The 18,698-nt window shown below is 36.7% G+C and overlaps 1 long non-coding RNA gene across 1 annotated transcript in view; it reads right to left on the minus strand.

The window, feature by feature from the left end:
• Window positions 1–2,800: 2,800 nt before the first annotated feature.
• LOC143539283 (uncharacterized) overlaps window positions 2,801–18,698 on the minus strand; it is a 175,984-nt gene continuing 160,086 nt past the window's right edge. Inside the window, exons 2-3 of the long non-coding RNA XR_013136411.1 lie at window positions 15,319–15,382; window positions 2,801–2,870 (exon numbers count right to left, since the gene is read on the minus strand). This is a non-coding gene — a long non-coding RNA (uncharacterized LOC143539283). The remainder of the gene's footprint in view (window positions 2,871–15,318; window positions 15,383–18,698) is intronic.

Here is an 18,698-nt window from a genome sequence, read left to right on the forward strand (position 1 = left end):
TTTTACATTAGAACTGGTCATGGCATAACTTCGGGTATTCGGACGGGCCCGTTTGTTTTGAGGGTTTCCTTGCATCCTTGTCCCATAATCAGTTCGTTTTAAACTTGTTGTCTCACCTGGCATCCTTATCACTCCACTTCTCATCAGATCAAAAGTAACGACACCCGTTTGAGATACAGCTATTTCTAATGTTGGGTGGGCTACTGAATTCACTATACTTCTCACAGCAGGGGTCAGTCCCCAGATATAACGTTCAATTCGCTTCGCTTCCGGTGTAACTAACCACAGAACTAAGCGGGACAGTTCGTTAAAATGATTCTTGTATCTCACATGGTCCGCTCCTTTCATTTCCAGATTCCATAACTCGTGTTCCAACCTTTGAATCTCACTTTTAGGACAAAAATGCTCTAGCATGAGGGTTTTTAATTCAGTCCATGACATACGATTAATAGCATCTTGTCCCCTTATTTGGACTACCGTATTCCACCACATCAGCGCTTGGTCTAGAAACATACTGGTAGCAAATTTGACCACGCGGTTCGGTGGACACTCACTGATATTAATTACTGATTCGGTCTTTTCTATCCATTTGACCAGCCCGCTAGGTCTTTCAATACCCTTAAACTCAATCGGTTTACATGATGTAAATTGTTTGTATGCGTACTCCTGACGTGGGGGTTTGGGATTATTACGATCATTACCAGTATTTGGTTGAGTGTTATTATTAACAGTTGGGTTGATAACCGGTACGGGGTTTGGATTCGTGACATTATTTGGGTTCAAAACGGTTTCAGGGTTCCCAACAGCATTAACAGTCGGGCGAGTATTATTAGTGTTTATAACATTATCAGTATTCACCGGGGTAGTAACACTCGGGGCTACATTAGTGTCCGGCGGAGGTATATTAGCAGTGGCTGTGGTGGTGCTCGTAGGTTGATTAACAGTATTGTTAGCACGTATGCCTGCAGTGACTTGTGCTACAATTGTTGGTATCACTGCTTGTAGTTGACGAGCAATCATTGCGGCCACTTCCGCCTCAGACAAAGGGTTTGCTTTCTTCGGGGCCATTCTATAAAATAATCAATTATATAATAATTAATATCGTTTCACTATAACCAGCACAACTTTACGATATTACAATTTCACAACACACAACTATGCCAAAGAAAACACATTTGTATTAATTATAATCATTACTGTACATATGCATCCAAAATTAGCGCATAGGCTTAACCTGGTATAGGCCAGCGCTTATATATGCGTATCAAAATTTGTCACTAAGTGACATATAGACTTAACCCGATAAGGGCCAGTGCTTGTAATAGTACCAAACTGTAAACAACTCCCAAGCCAGCCCAACACGCTGTAACAAAATGCTGCTTGGGATATCAAAAGACTATATACATAAGGCTAGACTACTATGTCCTATCCATTCTTTGTAACATGAAGCCATAACCAAACAACAGCAGCCACTAGGGCTGCATTAACCGCTAAACATGCTCCTAGCAGTATCATTGCCCGATCCTGACGCCCGTGGCTGTGAGCACTAGATCTTTGCACATTTCTGATTTCTTGCTGCATGTACCACATGTGATCTTGCATATCATGTCTATGCTGGTTTAGGTTACTTATCGAATGTGATTGTTCTAAAATCTGATCAGTCGCTAAACCCAACCATGCTGGATCAGAATGACGAGGTGGCTCGGGTACCGGGGCGGGTAAACCCCAAGTAGGAATAGGTATCTCAGTGACCTGGACACGTGATGTTTCTCCCCTATGGTACGTAGATCGAGGTGGGGGAGAGTACGCTCAGGTGGCCGCACTGAAATACGAGCGGTCCGACGGTTTCTAATAGTGGGTGGGGGTACTGGTGTATGCTGTACGGGTGGAGTAGGGGATCTGGGTGCTTTAATCGGTGAATGATAAGCACTAGTAGCTCCCTGTCCTACAACATTCCTAGGGGATTCCCTAGGGGGATAGGTGTCACAACGGTAACCCGATAAGTCGGGTTGACCTGAGGGTACCTCGTGGGGAATTACCGCATCTGAACCTTCTTCCATTTCCTCTGATTCCTCCCCAGTTTCCGCTTCTGGATCCTCCTCCTCCTCCTCAGACCATGTTGGTAGGGTATTAGATAAACGATCAGTAGATCTTGACATATTCCTGCACAATGGTTAGTAATAAGAATAATATCCTTCTATATTAATCATAGTAAAATACATGCAGGTATTTATACACATAAGCACAAATAATCGTTTATATACACAGATATTTATTTATTATTATATTTTATACACATATGTTGCATTCTTAATACTAGTACAGCCATTAAACTGAATTGGGTTGTATATCTAGTCTCCTTTAGAGGTAGGGTAGTGAAAAGACCCAAATAGATCATCCGTGGGTCGTCCGAGACTTCCTTAGAATTCACATGTGGATCATTCTTATCACCCGCATAATTCAAGTAAGAGGAAGATTACGAATAAACTCTGGAGAATATTTGCTGGTTGATCAAGACATCCTCAGAAGTCATCCGCAATTTGATCCCTTCACTCACAAAGATGACAAGAGGGTGACGTCAGAGAATAAGTTGTAACTAACTTTTTGTCACACACCGACTAGGTAGTTGCGGAAGCGTAATACGGGAATGTAACAGATAACACTGGTATCAACCACATTGTTTATAAAGAAATTCAACAGCTAATTTACATCATATTACATTGGTAGGTACTATGTTTACAAACTAGATGAAGAACACATATCCAGTTCTCGGTTCCTTATTCATTAGTACGTATTTGCATCTATTCACAGCTATTCAACTTTCCTTCTAACACCAAGCACGTAAGCAAATCATTCCATCTTTGCTTTACCTGAAAAGCATGTTAAAACGGGTCAACTACGTCTAGTTGGTGAGTTTCAAGTTTCACGAGTATCAACGAAATCAGTATATGAGTTCGTAAATTTTACAGTGTGTATGTATACATGTATATGTATGATGTATTATCCTAAGCCACAAGTGAAACCGAAACGAGCTAAAACACATGGCCACCCCTGTCCATGCACTCCCGTTGGCATTTAACAGCCACTTTGCCCCAAGTATGTACTATGTCTAACACCACATAGCAGTATGTAATAAGTTTAAATGAGAATGTGCAACTGGGTTAACATGTTCCGGCATACCCCACCGGCTCTGTCAGTTGGGTTTGTCAAACCGATAGTACTATCCACACGTCACCGGCACGAAGTTAATCACTTGTGTTTGTGGGGACTTGTCAAGTGTTAGTACTTAGATAATTCACATCATCACACGTTTTCAAGTATATAAGTATATGTAAACATGCTTTCCACCCCAAAAGTTCATCAAACAGTTTAGAAAGTGGGGTCGTGAAACTCACCTTATCGTAGTTCGCACATAATTTATGTATCAATAGGTCAGGTGCCTCGCTTATAGCCTGATTCCTATAAACGGTATCGTATCGTTAATACTAGTACAGTGTTTAAGCTAAATCGGGCTGTATAACTAATCTGGGTATAGCTGCTAGGCCCAGAACATGACCATAGTCTTAGATTGTGACGTTGTATACTATGAAATGTTTAAAACTGGATTTGACTCAGTTTCACCGTTTCCCGAGCCTAGCCAAGTTGATCGTTTATGAGTTTAGGGAATAGGTAAGATCATAAAAACTTAAGAAAATATATTGATTGATAAAATGATTTGATTTATGAAAGAATTATAAGGTTTCGGTATCTGGTTTGATCGCAGGGTTCGTTTCTGTTTTCACACGGGTTTGATTATACAAAACACGTACAATCCACCCGAATTGTCTGGAATTCTCGTAAAAAGTTCGTTTTTATCAATTTCATTCAAAAATATGATATTTGACCACTTTTGACATTTTGACATACCAGTCAGTCCGTTAAACACAAAACTGCCGGTTTCATTAAAACAATTATAATTTAAATCTTTGATTAATCATAACTAAATATGTACTTGTATATAAATTATGTAATTTTTTGTAAAAATACATTAAAATATGGATAATTTTATAAAAATATTTTCAGAAATTTTATGATTAATTATTTATTTATAAAAATTCGTTTAATAAGTTATAATCGTGTAATAAATGGCCCGTTTATATCAAACGACCTCCAAAAAATCCGATAATTTATAAAAATGGCCTCAATGTTATTACATAGCCCCTGAAAAATCTCCAGAACCTAACTCTTTTGACAAAATGCCTTTTTGTGCGTTTTTCGGCTGTTAAAATTCGGTTAATTCATAATTGCACAAACCATACGTAGGAATTTCCAATGATCCCCAAACTTTACCATTGATCTTACCATCACATATTAATCTCCAAAACCAAATTTCATAATTTTTCAACATGTTTAGCTATTTTTCCCAAATAAACGCTCATAAACGGAAATAGATTCACCAAATATTCTCCGTTTATCAAAAAATTACCAAATTTGAACAGGAACTCATTTAAATGATCCCTAATGTCCCTGAAAATTTTCACAAGCTAACAACAAGCAAGTCACAACCTAATACTAAACAACCCTTAAACGAGTGTTACGGGTTTACCTTGTCGGTTTTCGATGAGTTTTGCTAGCTTAAACGACTCTCCGGGTCTCGGGTTGCAAACTCAGTGTATCTACATATCATATAACATCAAACCAAGCATAAATCATCCATGTGACAGCCTTGATAATTAGGGTTTCAGTTTTGGGTTTTAACCGAACTTTCAAACCATAAAAACGTTGTATTCATGTTCTAATCCGCGTTTTTGACCGAAAAAGTATATCTTCCTAGTTTGTAAACATGTTTAACATCAAAACATGGTTTTACTTGATTTTTATGGTTTTTGGATGGTTAAACATGTTTAAAACTAATCAAGAACTAATTTTCCATGATTAAACCTTACTAATCAAGCGTGTAATCTCATGTATTTAGAGGTTTACCTTTAGGTTTGGGCAGAAAAATATGAAGAAGTCAGCTGAGATTGTTCTTGGATGGTTTGGAATGTGTAAAATATCTTTAAAGTGTGACTTATGTAACAAGCTATACAAAGGGGTCCATCCCCCCAACTTGCGGCCGCAATTAACAAGGGCCCATTGGGCATCTTTTTGGCCCAATGGTGCCTCGGTTTTCGTGCCACGCGTAAAAGTCAGTCCAAAATTTAGTTCGGGTTTGGTTTTTCGCAAGAAAACTAGTTCGAGTGCGAAAACCAACGCAAAAACGAGCGTTTTTCAGCTTCTTTTTGTAAAATAAGAAAAACGTACTGACTCGTTGTAAAAATCCAAAATATTTTCACGGATTGCCTAGAACATGTCATATAAGTGTTTTATAAATATTTTTCGGCTTCACGGATGCTACAATGCTCTTTTTGATATTAACGATTGCGTTTAAGCTTATAGCGTATCGATAAACGAAACCTTTTTCGTTTAAAGAGATTTAAATGTACTGGGCCTAAGTTTCAATATGTTAGCCTCTATATTATATATATAACTCGTATATGACCCCTCAGTATGTATACGGGTCATAATTAGTATCGGTCGGTTACTCGTTTAAGCACTACGAATTAACCAATTTATCGTTTACTTGCTACGTAGTGAATATAGTATACCTCGTTTTGTCACGAATGTCACACTTCTGCTATAGTATTTACGCAAGATCTTTCCTTGAAAAGCACGTGATGTAACAACCAATTAGAAAAGGACAGCTGGTGAGGTTGCTATAACCATGCACATGGCCACCTAGCTCGTCCTATCACATGCGTACACATGTCGATGTTGTTATAAAAGCATCTTCTAGAAAGGAACAATTGTACAAAAATATTCCCTAACCCTTCGGCTTTAAATACCTTCGTCATCACCAAAAGGTATTCATTCGCAGACTAAGTCTCACCAATTACTCGAAGTACTTAATATCTATAGAACTTTACTTATTCTCACGCCGGAGCTGGTTACGGGAAGAACCACCCTCTTGCCCTTGCCATAACGAGCTCATAGTGGATTTTTTGCAGGTTTCCATCATCAGACTTAGGGAGACACGATCCTATTACTGTGTTGTTCATTACCCGACCCGTATCCTGTGGAACCATCGGTCTAAACCTATCCAGGTTCAGATCTGTGCTTTTTTATTGACGCCATCCGTATTTGTGCTAGAATTGTAAGAGTTTGTTTGTTTGTGTAATACGAGTCAATCTCTTCAAAGTCCGACGGAAACTCCGGCAGTAACCCGACGTTCAGGCAGAGATCCGGCTCTGGCGTGACCGAATTCTAGTGATTTAGGACATGTGACGGTGGAAGCTCTTCGAGTTCGTTGGGAGACAGATCTGGAAAACAGGTCTGGAAGTTCTTCCCCCGCGAGGTCTTACCGTCAGAATGTTAGATCTGAGGAGATCTAGTCTCCTGAAGAATGGTTGCAGCTGCAACAACAAAAGGTTATCACCGAATACGAACGTATGCTACGAGAAAGAGAATCCGTGCTTGGACTTTGGTGTACGCTGACGTGCCTTACAAGAAACCCTAATCGATTTACATGGGTATGAAACCTTTTTATAAATGGAAATCTTTTGAGTTATTGTTTGTGTTTGTTACATTTATTAGTCTTTAAGCAACAATTCTGTTTGTTTCTGATTCCGCCGTTAACAAACAGTTGTTCTTACGCTAAATAGCACAGTCACCAACCTTCTTGTCGACACGATTATCCTTGTGGGTTGTGACATTTATTGTGAGTTTGAGTGATCATTTACGGGACCGACAAGTGGTATCAGAGCCTGTTTGTTGCTGTTTGGGTGAAAATTTGTTGCTATTTGTTGATTTACTGAAGATGAAGAATGACGTAAGCAGAGAACTGTTCCATTGAATAGTGACGTCATCACCTCTATTCTTCATTTTTCTTTCAGATTTGCAAATTTCCGGTGTCTTATGTTACTTATTTTAATTAAAGCTTGCATCTTTATTACTTAATCTTGCTCCAATCAAACCAGCTACATTAGATTTGAATATTTGATTCTCAGATCTGATTTTTTTCAGAACTCGATTTTCAATTTGTTAAATCTTTTCTCTGTTTTTCTTTAAAATCACCTTAAAAAATACCAAAAATATGTCTGGTTTTGAAGAGCAAGTGGTGTCCACTAACAAAATTCTTAGACTGTACGGACAGGAAAATTTCACCAAGTCGTATTGTACGAGGTTGCTGTTTGCTATAACGATGTTGATATGTGGAACTCAATCAAGAATGGTCCACAAGCAGCTGATGGTGCTAATCCAAACATTGTCGTGCGTGATAAAATGAGAACGATAGATGACAGGGCTCTAGCTATGATCAAGCTGGGACTGTCTTGGGAAATTTTAACCAAGGTTGCACATCAAACAACAGCTAAGGCTATGTATGATGCTATCCTTGAGATGTTTGAAGGGAATTCTGAGCTGAAGAACATCAAGAAACAAAGACTCAAGCAACAACTTGAGAGATTCAAGAATAAGGATGGAGATAGACTGAAATCAATTCTTGATGGATTTCTAGCTATTGTGAATGACCTAAGAACCGCTAATTATGTGATGATAGACTTTGATTTGAACACTAAGTTACTGACTTCAATGCCAAAGGAGTGGTATACAACCAAAAAAGTCATCCTTCAAAAACCAAATTTTGAACACTTAAGTTGGATAATGTAATTTGCTTTCTTCAGGCTGCTGAGATAGAGATGATTGAGAACGAAATGATAAAAGAAGAGAAGCCATGTTTCTAGGTGTCCAATGCTCTTATTGCACCTATGGGAAGCTTTTCCACCAAAAACCAACAACAGATTCCCATCATAGAGGAACCAACTGAACATGGTGTTGATACACCTAAAGCATTTGTTGGAGGCAGTACAAGTAACCAAGGAAACCAGTCAAGGTTCAATGTTCAACTCATAGATGACAATGATTCTACCTCCATGGCAAGTGCACATTTACCTTATTCTGGTGGAAACAATGGTCATGGAAGTGAAAATCAGGCATTGTTCTCTATGTTCACTGAGTCATACAATGCATTTGTAGCAAAAAATATGATCCACACAATGTCATTCAAGATGATTTGGAGCAGATTGAAGCTGATGACCTTGAAGACATGGACTAGAAGTGGTAGGCGGCAATGCTAGCACTCAGAAGCAAGAGGCTATTTAACATGACTGGAAGATCTCTAGTCTCTGGTCCAAATGAGAGGATTGGCTTTGATAAGTCCAAGGCAATCTGTTACAATTGCTAACAACCTTGACACTTTGCTAGAGAATGCAACCAGCCTAGAAATTTCCAAGTGAATCAGTTTCAGAACCAACAGCCAAGAAATCAGTTGCAATACCAACAGAACCAGCAAAGAAACAACAACTACAACCCCAATTTCAACAACTACCAGCAGCCACAAGTGAATAATCAACAAGTTGTGCCTCATAACCAAAACTACCAAAGAAACTAGAATCCTCAACCTGCTGCCAATACAAGAAACCAAGGGAATGTAGCTCTTGCTGCACAACAATCAAAATCAAAATCAACCCAGATGCCAAGGGAATGTAACTCTTGCTGCACAACAAGAATGGAATTTTGATTGGAGTGATCATGCAAATGACATCACAAAGGCAAATGTTGCTTTGATGGCAAAGATTGAGAATGAGGCCGAATCATCTTCTTCTTCACAGGTACCTTCACTCTCTACAACTTATTTACTTGAAACAATTGATGCATTGAATGTGAAGGTAGGTAAGTTGGAGAGTGAGTGTTTTAGAAAACAAAGCATAATTAATGGGTATCAAGCAAGTGATATAGTCTATGAAGAAAAGATAAGAAGTCTTGAAGATGATTGTGTGATTAGCTATAAAACTCAGTCAAGGTATGTGACTGCGATTGATGGTTTGAAGAAAATGATTGTTGAAGAGAAGGTGAAGAATACCAAGTTACAAGTTGAGAATGAATTTCTGAAGAACTTGGTTTCTACAGGAAACATTTGTGGTATTTTGACCAAGGTAAAAGAAGAAGATAAATACAAAGTTGTTTCATCACCATTCAACAACAATTATTTATCCAAGGTTGACAAAGAAAAGAGAGAGGGATATTCAACAGTTTAGAGATGTCTTTCAAGCCAAAGAAGAGTTCATTGACATTTACAAGAGGGTTGAAGTGAGTGAAGAGGGAGACTACAATAAAGGAAGAAATTAGAGATGATAAGTCAATTGGTGTGCAAGTCTCTGAGGATGACTATGATGATGATGATCTGAATGTAGATGACTTAAGTGACTTAAGTGATCAGATCACAGATGAAGAGATTCAAGCTATAGGGAGAAACAGAAGACTGAAGAAACCAGACTTAATAGACAAACTTCCATTGTTGCCACCTATGACACCAAAAAATGAAGAAACAAAATGAAAGAATGAAGAGAGAACATGTGTCCTTTGACATATGTGAAAGAATAAAGGAAAGCTATAATGCAGTAAGGCCACCAAGCAAGGCTATTTTGAAGAAGATAAGTGACAACAACATGAAAAAGGTCACTGAAACAATGGTTGGCGATAACTTCATTCCAGTTTACTCAGTTTTCTCTAGTCATGAAGTGTTTGACATATGAGAGGTTGAAACTACGGAAGAATATCAGAAGAGGCAGTCCAGGCATATGGGAAGCCTAGATGAAGAGTCTATGAATATGCAGAAAATTGTGTTTGTAAGAGCAAGACTGAAAGACAAGATATCAAAATTGAAGAATTTGTTCCTTTTTCAATTGATTTTGATAGCTTGAAAACTTAGAAAACACTTGGGGGTAAACCACCTAAACGAAGTGAAAGATTCAATAAAGGGAATGCTCATGAAAGTTTCAAAGGAAAAGTGTGGTGAATATGGTCACCACACTGATTCTTGCAATGAAAGATTCAACTTCAAACCTTTTCATGTTCCCAATGATACAAAGTTTGGTAAAAACTTTGTGCTTTATAAACAAAAGTATGATGAATACTTGGGAAAAGGAAAAGTATGTGGAAAGGAGACTGAGAGCAAAACTTATTAGAAAGCTGACAACAGTGTTAAGAAGGATGGGAAAAATGAAAGCAAACCAAAGAAAATTGTGGCTAAACAAGTCAAAAGAAGCACATCTCCCAAGAAATCTAAAACTGTTATCAAGAAGAACTATCAACCTTTGAGAATTATCCCTAATCAAGATTCAAAATCAGTCAAGTCTGATGATTCTCAAAATTCACCAAACAATGAAAAGAAAAGAAACAATGGTGTCTTTCCAAGAAAGAAACCAACTGAACTAACTGGTGATGAAAAGTTTCTTTTAAAGCATGGATTTGAACCTCAAAGATTTCTTTGAAAACCAAAAGGTGAGGTTCAGGAGAAAAAGGAATTTGATGTGAGAGATTACTCTTGCACAAAGGACTATGTGGTGAATGACTACCAAAGCACAACACCTTTTGTGAAGACTCCAAGGGAATGTGGCTATAAAACAGATAACTCAGTTAACATTGAAATTACCCATGAAGATCCTAAGCCCATTCCTCTCACAATGTATCCATTGTTACTGATTCTGATGATTTGCAAGTTGAATCCGCTTGTAGTTCCTCATCTAACTAATAACTCTCTTTAATATGTGCAGAAACAGTCCACTCCACTAAATTAAGTATGGTATATGGATAGTGGATGATCTAGGCACATAACTTATGACAAGAGGTCACTTGTTAACAATGAAGAGAAATTTGAGGGTCCAGTGGCATTTGGTAGTGATGAAAATGGTGGAGAAATAGTTGGAAAAGGAATCTTGACCAATGGAAAGGTCTCATTTGACAATGTGTTCTATGTGAAGGGACTACAATATAACCTTTTGAGCATATTACAGATGCGTGATAAGGGTTATAAAGTTGGTTTTGATGACTCACACTATTTCATTTTAAGACCTGAATTTGTGATCCCACCTGATATGATCATGATGATGGCCCCAAGGAATGACAATTTATATGAACTTAGCATGAAAGATGTTGTTTCAAGGGGTGGTACATGTTTTGTTTCTAAAGCCACTGAAAATGAGTCAAAATTGGGGCATAGAAAGTTGTGTCATGTCAATATCAAGAATATGAACAAACTAGTCAAGGGTGAGCATGTCATTGGTTACCCACTAGAGAGTTCAAGTTGGATGAAAAATGTATCTCATGTCAAAAGGGAAAGCAGCACAAGTCTTCTCAAAAGACTAAACTCATCAACACAATTAATCAAGTGCTTGAGATGCTTCACATGGATCTCTTGGGTCCTATGAGTGTACCAAGCATTGGGAAGAAAAGATACTGTCTTGTGATCATTGATGATTTCTCAAGATATACTTGGGTTTATTTCCTATGTTCAAAAGATGAGACTGCTGAGTTGATTATGAATTGTGTATCCAGGATTGAGAATCAACTGGATGCAAGGGTTAAAGTAATGAGAAGTGACGATGGTACTGAGTTGAAGAATGGAGTTACGGAAGAAGTCTGAAACTCAAAGGGAATACTTCAACAACTCTCAGCTCCTAGAACTCCTGAAAGAAATGGTGTTGCAGAAAGAAGGAACAAAACACTCATTGAAGCTGCAAGAACCATGTTAGCATATGCTTATCTACATGTTACTCTTCGGGCAGAAGCCATTAACACAGCCTGCTATGTTCAGACTAGGGTACTTCTCAACAAAAGTCATGACAAGACTCTTATGAAATTTAATTTAAAAGAAAGCCCTACATCAAGTTTCTTAAGCCATTTGGATGTAAATGTTCACTATTGAACACCAAGGATTATTTAAGAAGTTTCAAGCTAAATCCTTGGATTTCTTCTTTGTTGGCTACTCTACACACTCAAAGGCGTACAGAGTATATGTGAAAGATCATTTGAGTGTGATTGAGTACTCTGATGTAGTCTTTAATGAAAATCAATTCAACACAGTTGATGGTGCAACATGGTTGTTTGACCTTGAGAAATTGATCAAGTCTTTCAAGAGTTATCCTGAAGACTTTGATGATTCATTTTACCAGACCAGTGTGATTGAATAGACAAATAAGAAAACATTGGACTTGGAAAAGCTGTGGAACAAGGTTGCAAGTAAAGAAAGTGAATATACATTCATAAATGATCCCTCTAAGTGCAAATGTTGACCAAGTTCAAGATAAGGATCAAGAACACAATTAGAGTCCAGAACAATATCAAGTAAATGATAATCAAGACAATCATGTAGTAGAAGCTGATCAAGTTCAAAATGGGGAAGATCCAAGTGACCAAACTGGAGAAGAAAAAACTCCCATAGGGACAAGGTTTCAAGACTTATTTGACAGATTAGATTTGGGAAACAATGGTGCATTTACCTCAAGGCAAAACAATAAGGAAGCACCTGAAGTTGATAATACAACAACTGATTTGGTCTTTGATGAACCAAATCTCAGTGAATCAAATCTTGACACTACAGGTCTACAGATATGATAGTTCAAACCTCTTATGTTGAAAAGAATCATCTTTCTGAGAACATCATTGGAGAAATAAATGAAAGAGTTACAAGAAGTCATTCTGAATCTGCATACATTTGTTTGTACTCCTGCTTCCTATCCCAAATAGAACCAAATAACATTTTTCAAGCATTGAAGGAAAACAGTTGGGTAGAGGCTACGTAAGAGGAGTTGGCTCAATTCAGAGATCTAAATGTTTGGGAACTTGTAGACAGGCCAAGAAACAGATATGCAATAGGAACCAAATGGGGTTTAAGAATAAAAGGGATGAAAGAGGTATTGTGATTAAGAACAAAGCTAGACTTGTTGCATTGGGATGCCTACAAGAAGAAAGGATTGACTTTGAGGAAGTCTTTGCACCAGTTGAAAGACTTGAAGCAATAAGATTTTTTTAGCTTATGCTGCCTCAAAGAATATAAGGGTATTCCAACTTGATGTCAAATCCGCATTCCTAAATGGAAAAATAGAAGAGGAGGTGTATGTGACACAACCACCAGGATTTGAGGACCCAGTGTATCCTAACAAGGTGTATAAGCTAAACAAAGCCTTGTATGGATTGCATCAAGCTCCTAGAGCTTGGTTTGATGAGTTATCAAATCTACTACTTGAAAATGGTTTCCAAACGGGAGCTATTGACAAGACCCTCTTTTACAAATGGAAAGGAAGTGATTTGCTATTGTTACAAGTTTATGTGGATGACATTATATTTGGGTCAATCAATGAACAGATGTGTATGGATTTTGAAGGGGTAATGAATACCAAGTACAATATGAGCTCAATGGGAGAAATGAACTTCTTTCTTGGACTGCAAGTTCAACATAAGGATGATGGGATTTTCATCTACCAGTCTAAGTATGTGCAGGACATACTAGACAATTTCAAGTGTAATGATCTTAAGATAGCTTCAACTCCTATAGATCCAAAAGAAAAGATGATAGCTGATGAAAGGGGGAGTCAGTGGATGAACATGAATATAGAGCAAAAATTGGATCATAGATATATCTGACTGCTTCAAGGCCTGATATCATGTTTTCTGTGTGTGTTTGTGCAAGATTTCAATCAAGTCCTAAAGTTTCTCACATGAATGAAGTCAAGAGGATCTTTAGATATTTGAACGGAAGACCTGATTTGGGAATTTGGTATCCAAAGAACCGGTCATTTGATCTGATTGCTTACACATATAGTGACTATGATGGGTGCAATATGAGTAGGAAGTCAACTTCAGGAGGTTGTCAATTTTTGGGAGACAGATTGGTGTCATGGCAGTGCAAGAAGCAGACAACAGTGTCAATCTCAACTGCAAAAGCTAAGTAGATTGTTGAATCTGCCTGCCGTGCACAAGTCCTATGGATTCAAAATCAGATGCTAGATTATGGTCTGAATTTCTTAAACACCCCTATTTACATTGATTATACTGCCGCATCTTTTATTTTTAAGAATCTTGTGCAACATTCCAAGACCAAGCACATTGAAATCAGACATCATTTTATAAGAGACTGTAGTTAAAAAGGTTTAATTGAAGTGTAAGTTGATACAAGTGATAATTTGGATGACCGATTCAAAAAACCACTTGACAGAACCAGGTTCAACTTTCTTTTGAAAGCCCTGGGGATGATAAACTATAATGAAGTGTGATTCATGATGTGTGCTTGTTGAGCAAACCGAATATCTTTTCAAAGTCTCAATGGATGTTGTGTATATGTGTTTGATTATGATACTTTTTGATGTTTAACTGATTATCTGTGAGTAATCTGATCTGATGATGTTGTTAGGATGAAGTAGACTATACAAGATGTGAAGTCTACTTGTTTTAATGATGTCATTAATGAATATGATTTGAATATGTTACTTGTCTTTGTGTCAAAATGTTATGCTCACATGAAAATTGCTAAGAAAATTTTTGATCAAAACATTGTTGATAAAACATAGCAAGTTGTTAATGGTGAAGAGATATGATAATACTATTCAGTTCAAGCTTTATTGAAGCTTAAAAGAATTTTTTAAAGAAAAGTCTCAAAAGAATTACTTTTGCTTAAAACTGTCACACCCCGACTAGGTAGTTGCGGAAGCGTAAAACGGGAATGTAACAGATAATACTGGTATCAACCACATTGTTTATAAAGAAATTCACAAACTAATTTACATCATATTACATGGGTTGGTACTATGTTTACAAACTAGATGAGAATCACATAACCGGTTTACGAGCTTCTTATTCAATATTATATATCTGCGTCTATTCACAGCTATTCAACTTCATTCCTAACACTAAGAACGTAAGCAAATCATTCCACCTTTGCTTTACCTGAAAAGCATGTTAAAACGGGTCAACTACGTCTAGTTGGTGAGTTTCAAGTTTCACGAGTATCAACGAAATCAGTATACGAGTTCGTAAAGTTTACAGTGTGCATGTATACATGCATGTGTATGATGTATTATACTAAGCCACAAGTGAAACCGAAACGAGCTAAAACACATGGCCACCCCTGCCCATGCACTCCCGTTGGCATTTAACAGCCACTTTGCCCCAAGTATGTACTATGTCTAACACCACATAGCAGTATGTAATAAGTTTAAATGACAATTTGCAACTGGGTTAACATGTTCCGGCATACCCCACCGGCTATGTCAGTTGGGTTTGTCAAACCGATAGTACTATCCACACGTCACCGGCACGAAGTTAATCACTTGTGTTTGTGGGGATTTGTCAAGTGTTAGTACTTAGATAATTCACATCATCACACGTTTTCAAGTATATAAGTATATGTAAACATGCTTTCCACCCCAAATCAAACAGTTCAGAAAGTGGGGTCGTGAAACTCACCTTATTGTAGTTCGAGCAGGTAATATACGTCAATAAGTGTTATGCCTCGATTATAGCTTGTATCCTATAATCGGTATCGTACTGTTAATACTAGTACAGTGTTTAAACCAAATCGGGCTGCATAACTAGTTTGGTTATAGCTGTTAGGCCCAAAACGTGACCATAGTCTTAGATTTTGACGTTGTATAATGTGAAATACTTAAAATCAGATTTGGCTCAGTTTCACCGTTTTTCGAGCCTAACCAAGTTGATCGTTTACGCGTTTCGGGAATAGGTAAGATCATAAAAACTTAAGTAAACATATTGATTGATAAAATGATTTAATTTATAAAAGAATTTTAAGGTTTCGGTATCTGGATTGATCGCAGGGTTCGTTTCCGTTTTCACACGGGTTTGATTATACAAGACGCGTACAATCCACCCGAATTGTCCGGAATTCTCGTAAAAAGTTCGTTTTTATCAATTTCATCCAAAAATACAATATTTGACCACTTTTGATAATTTGACGTACCATTCAGTCCGTTAAACATCAAACTGCCGGTTTCGTTAAAACAATAATAATTTAAATCTTAGATTAATCCTAACTAAATATGTACTTATATATAAATTATGTAAATTTTTGTAAAAATACATTAAAATATGGAGAATTTTATAAAAATATTTTCAGAAATTTTATGATTAATTATTTATTATAAAAATTCATTTAATAGGTTATAATCGTGTAATAAATGGCCCGTTTATATCAAACGACCTCAGAAAAATCCGATAATTTTTACAAATGGCCTCAATGTTATTAATTAGCCCCTACAAAATCTCCAGAACCTAAATCTTTTGAAAAATGCCTTTTTGTGCGTTTTTCGGCTGTTAAAATTCGGTTAAATCATAATTGCACAAACCATACTTAGGCATTTCCAATGATACCCAAACTTTACCAGTGATCTTACCATCACATATTAATCTCCAAAACCAAATTTCATAATTTTTAAAAATGTTTAGCTATTTTTCCCAAATAAACGCTCATAAACGGAAATAAATTCACCGAATATTCTCTGTTTATCGAAAAATTACCAAATTTTTAACAGGGACTCATTTATATGATCCCTAATGTCCCTGAAAATTTTCACAAGCTAACAATAATCACGTCACAACCTAATACTAAACAGCCCTTAAACGAGTGTTACGGGTTTACCTTGTCGGTTTTCGATGAGTTTTGCTAGCTTAAATGACTTTCCGGGTATCGGGTTGTAAACTCAGTGTATCTACATATCATATAACATCAAACCAAGCATAAATCATCCATGTAACAGCCTTGATAATTAGGGTTTCGGTTTTGGGTTCAAACCGAACTTTTAAACCGTAAAAACGTTGTATTCATGTTCTAATCCGCGTTTTCGATAAAAAAAAAGTATATGTTCCTGGTTTGTAAACATGTTTAACATCAAAACATGATTTTACTTGATTTTTATGCTTTTTGGATGGTTAAACATGTTTAAAACTAATCAAGGATTAATTTTTCATGGTTAAACTATGTTAATCATGGTTAAAATCAATGTAAAAATCAATATTTACCTTAGGGTTTGGGCTGGAGGATGAAGAAGAACAGCAAGGGTAAGTATTTTCTGGAAAAGTTGGTCCAAAATATCTCTAAATTTTTTTTTATATAGAAAATACTAGAAGGGGGTGGGCTGCCCCCTTTGCGGCCGCCAATGTATAAGGGGTAAGTATTTTCTGGAAAAGTTGGTCCAAAATATCTCTAAATTTTTTTTTATATAGAAAATACTAGAAGGGGGTGGGCTGCCCCCTTTGCGGCCGCCAATGTATAAGGCCCATTGGGCCTCCATTTTGGCCCAATGGTGCCTCGGTATTCGTGCCATACGTAAACTTTAGTCCAAAATTTAATTCGGGTTTGGTTTTTCGCAAGAAAACTAGTTCGAGCGCGAAAACGAGTGTTTTTCAGCTTCTTTTTGTAAAATAAGAAAACCGTACTGACTCGTTGTAAAATTCCAAAATATTTTCACGGATTGCTTAGAACATGTCATATAAGTGTTTTATAAATCTTTTTCGGCTTAACGGATGCTACAATGGTCGTTTTGATATTAACGATTGCGTTTAAGCTTATAGTTTATCGATAAACGAAACCTTTTTCGATTAAAGAGTTTTAAACGTACTGGGGCCTAAATATCAATATGTTAGCCTCTATAATATATCTATAACTCGTATATGACCCCTCCATATGTATACGTGTCATAATTAGTATCGTTCGGTTACTCGTTTAAGCACTACGAATTAACCGATTTATCGTTTACTTGCTACATAGTGAATATAATATACCTCGTTTTGTCACGAATGTCACAAAAACAATGTCATTTGCCCAAGTCAGAGGAGCATATACCTGTATATGTTTGGTCTTGTCATCTACTTGTAGATTTAAAAGGATAGCCATTAGTCTAATGAATGAAAGCATTTGGGGCAATAGTAATTTGTTCTTTCACTTAAAACTATGCCATTGACTCTAAGCCAAAAGGACATGTATTTATTTATGTGTTTGGTCCTGCTGACTACTTGTATAGACAGTCAAGATAACCATTAACCTGAAGCTAAGAGTAATTGGGGTGACTAAAAATTTAAATATGGGAAATGATAGTACATTGAATACTTAGCCAATCATATGGATTTAATAGGCTAAAAAAGGCACTTAGTCAGTCATTAATAAGTATGGTTACTTTCCCATGATGTGTAAAATATAAGGTGATATAAACATAAAGAATCTGCTAAGCTTAATGTGGAGGTACATTATTGTCTATGCATGTTCCAAGATAAATCTTTCCGTATGATAGACAGAAAAGTGATTGTCCAGTCGTACACGAGCCCATTGGTATTTGGTCCCAAAAGTGAAGTATTTATTCAAAGAATGACAAGAACAAAAGTGAACAATATGTTGATCAAATAACACAATTTTGTTAAATGTTCACAAACTTATGTTTAAAAAAAAAAGAAAAAAAATTTAAAAAATTATAGGTTCTGTCATTAAAAGATTTTAAACCAAATCCAATGGGTCAAAGTCAAATCAGGGTGATCTGGAGAAAGCCAAATAAGCCTTTAGAAAAGATATGGAGGATCAGAAAACAATATGTGTTATCCATTGAGTATTATGCATCTTAACTGAACATTAACCATATCACCAAGGAAATGAAATTCATGTTATGTCTAAACCCGCTGTTAACCTGTCTGTACTGTCACAATAATGCTGAGAATGAAGTATTGAGAAAGCTACTTAGTCAATATGATCCCACTCTTGAGATCTTTTCAGAAAAAGAAAGAAAATGTTTTGCAAGGAAACATAACTGAAATTTGATCTCTAAATGCACCATTTGCTCTTA

This window comes from Bidens hawaiensis, unplaced genomic scaffold (assembly GCF_021521415.1).
Source record: "Bidens hawaiensis isolate Kalapana, Puna unplaced genomic scaffold, B.hawaiensis_p1.1 tig00011859_1, whole genome shotgun sequence".
NCBI classification, from domain to species: Eukaryota; Viridiplantae; Streptophyta; class Magnoliopsida; order Asterales; family Asteraceae; genus Bidens; species Bidens hawaiensis.